Here is a 3,503-nt window from a genome sequence, read left to right as displayed (position 1 = left end):
CACACACACACACACACACACACACACACACACACACACACACACACCCCCCAGCATTTCTACCATTAGGTTGTGAGTGGGGTCTGGAACTTTGGGGGTGCTAACAACCCCTACTAGAATGTGGAGCCAAGCAAGCCTGGAACCCCAGCATATTCACCTCCCTCACTTCTGTCAATAAGGAAAGTAGCCCAGGGAGGTCAGGTCCCCCACCTCAGAAGCATCAGAGGCAGCACAGGCCAAATTCCTCCATTCCCAGCTGAGGGTGCCTTCTGAGCTATGCCTGGCGCTCCTGGGCCTGAACTCTCAGGCTGACTTTTTCATTCCCTCTCCCCACAAAGAACAAGGTGTTTTTATTGTTGATTTACATATGCTACTTTTACCAACCAGAAAAAAGTAAACTCCTTCCCCCTAAATTCTCATCTATCGCAGGGACTGCCATCCCAGCCCTGCTGGACACAGCCTCCTGCTGGCCTGCCTCTGGCCCCAGAGAGCTCCCCTGACAGCGCAGGAGCCCTCCTCCTCCTTCCCACCCCACCCTCAGGGAGTCACTGTTTCCATCCTAAAGAGTACAGACTATATTATAAAGTCATGGAAGTGGGGGTGCAGTGGTGGGTAAGGGAATTGAGACCCCTGCAAACAGGAGGGGGAGGAGTTGGGGGAATTCTTGGGGGTCCTAAGAACAGGAAGGCCCTTAGACCTGGAAGGGCTTTATAGACCGTCTCATTCAACCCCTTCTTAGCCTTGATTTGCTTAGGGTCACAAAGGTAGTTCTCCTCGCCCCCCCCCCCCCCCAGACCTTGTTTAAGGAGACACTGGGCTTGACTCTACCGCTCAACCCGACCCCAAGGAGCTCCCCTTCCTCTGGGGCTGTTACAGGCTTAAGATCCAGAGTCTCATTCCCACCCCAAAGTCACAAAGCTTTCCACCTTCAAGAATCTCCCTCTGATCCTCACATCATCTCAGTATATATTTGAAAAATCTTATATCATATTGCAAGAGGGAAGGGTACTCCTTCACAAGGAGGGGAAGAATCCTTTGGATCTGTGGAAATAAAAGAAGATCCTCTCAAACTGTAGCTCTTACGTTATTTGTGAGGATCAGGGGAGGGGAGGGAAAGGGAAGGTCTAAGAGCCCCTCCAGACCTGCTAGTGCTCATTCTCTGCTGATCTCTTGACTTTTTGGTGGGTTTTTAAATGTTTATTTATTTTTAAGATCCATTTTCTTAAAAAAGATTTTGACTTCCAAAGTCTATCCCATTGAGAAGGCAAGCAGTGTGATGTCAGTTACACGTGTGAAGTCATTCTTGCCTTTATCTTAACAATCATTTCATAAACATCAAAGGGAATTCTATTCTGGACCTGCTTTTCTCCAGCAGAGGAGCTCATTGTGGAGCAGGGGAAAGCAGTGATATGGGAGAGGAGAGCTGAGAATAGTTTAACATGCATCCTAGAAATCGAGAGACCAGATTTCAAAGAGTTCAGAGTAGGCTAGGATCCCACACACTAAAGTTGTGTGGGGAAAACAGCTGAGGAAGGGCAGGAAACACAAGAATGAAATTCTGAATCCTCTCTCAGTGAGGAGAAGAAGGGTACGTGGTGTAGATGTACAGACCACTCCACAGCCAGCTTGGATTTTTAGAAGGCTTTCAGAAGACCACGCCAAGGATGTGGATGTTAAATGTCTCAGACCAATGATGCCAGAATCTGTGAAGAAGAACGGGGTGGTGTGGGCCAAGAGCGAGGACCAGTGAAGGCAGAGGCCTGTCGATGATGAGACTGCACCATGTGCATTTTGCTTCTGTTTACCAAGGAGAAGGATTTTCAGACTGGAAAGAAAAGTGAAAATGGCTACTAGGGGGCTGATCCTGCAGTCAGGAGAAAAGGAGAGGGCCCCTGGCTACTCTGGATGAGTCCACAGTGACCCAGATGAGTTACATCCCTGGGTATGATTGCAGAGGCACCATCCGGGATCTTAGAAAGGGTGGAGAGTGGGAGGGGGACCATGGCACAAAGGTCAAACATCCGGCAAACTTGAGGCCAGTGAGCTTGACTTCAATTTCTGGAATGGATTATTACTAAAGGGACGGTCGGTGAACCGGAAGGAGAAGAAGCGGGAAGCGAAAGTACCCACGTAGCTTCATTGAGGACTATTCACACAAAACTAATTTTATTTCCTTTTTTACAGTGTTACTAAGCTAATACATCAGGGGACTGCAGGAGAGAGTTGACCCAAGTCTCATCAAAGCCATCTATTGATTCTTGTGAAAGGGCTGGAGAGACGTGGGCCAGGTGATGGTACAGCCAGAGGGATGATCTGGAATTGGTATAATGGGCAGGCTCAAAACATAGTCCTTGATAATTCAATGTTACTTCACAAGGAGGTCTCCAGTGGAGTGCTGCGGGGATCTACGCTTGGCTCTGTGCTGCTGAATGTCTTTGTCAGTGACTTTCATAAGGATTTAGGTGACATCTTTATCGGGTGACACAAAGCTGCAAGAGGTACCTATCACAATGAGTGACAGCATTGGAATCCAAACAGGCTAACAAAACACCTTAAGGATTACAGGTCTGGAGTCAGGACCTTCATCCAAATCCCATGTAAGTGACCTTGGGCAAGTTATTTGATCCCCTGGGCCTCAGTTTCCTCATCTGTAAAATGAGCCAGTTGGGACTAGATGCCCCTGAAGTTTCTTCCTGCTCTGTGATTCTTTGAAAATTGAGCTGAATCTAATAAGATGAAATAGGGATAAATATCCAAGGCTTAGCCTCGTGTTCAAAACTTGAAACATATCAGGTGCGAGAGGCCCAACAGCTCATCTGAAGAATGTCAGAGGTCTTTAGGAGACTGAAAGCTCAGTAATTCAACCGGACAAGACCGCAGCCCAGAAGCTGTTAGGATCTTGGGCCCCATTGACTTCTGGGATCCAGAAAATGGCGGTCTTGCTCACCTCTCACTGACCAGGCCCCGTCTGGGGGATTCGGTTCCAGGGAAAACAATTTATGAAGCACCCCAATGGGCTGGAGAGCATAAAGAGGAAGGAAATGGTGGTGGTGAAGGGCCTCCTTCATGGCAAATGAGGAGGGGCTGGGGGATCTTTTACCCAAAGCCCGGAGAAGACTCAGGGGGCGGGGTCGGGGGGGGAATATGATGGCTCTAAGCGTTTGAAGATACAGTGGGTGTATGGAAGGGGGATCCTCCCTCCCATGGTTGGTGCCAGAGGGCAGGACCATAAGCTGTAGGGGGGAGGTGAAAAGACGCAGATTTAGGCTTGATAACCAGGGGAAAAAATGTCCCCGTGATGAGTCATCCTGAACTGGAGTGACCAGCCCTGAAACATAGTGAATTCCCCCTCACTGGAGGTCTCCAGGCCCAGCCAGGGTGGCCGCTTGTCTAGGAGGTTACACAAGGAGATTTGGTTTTTTTCAAACACAAGTTGGAGTACATAGCCATTAAGGTCCTTGTCAGCTCTGAAATTGTGATTTTGTGACACAGTCTCTGTTTTC

The sequence above is a fragment of the Vombatus ursinus genome, unplaced genomic scaffold, assembly GCF_900497805.2.
Source record: "Vombatus ursinus unplaced genomic scaffold, bare-nosed wombat genome assembly UNPS02015030.1, whole genome shotgun sequence".
NCBI classification, from domain to species: Eukaryota; Metazoa; Chordata; class Mammalia; order Diprotodontia; family Vombatidae; genus Vombatus; species Vombatus ursinus.
This window is presented reverse-complemented; position numbering follows the sequence as displayed.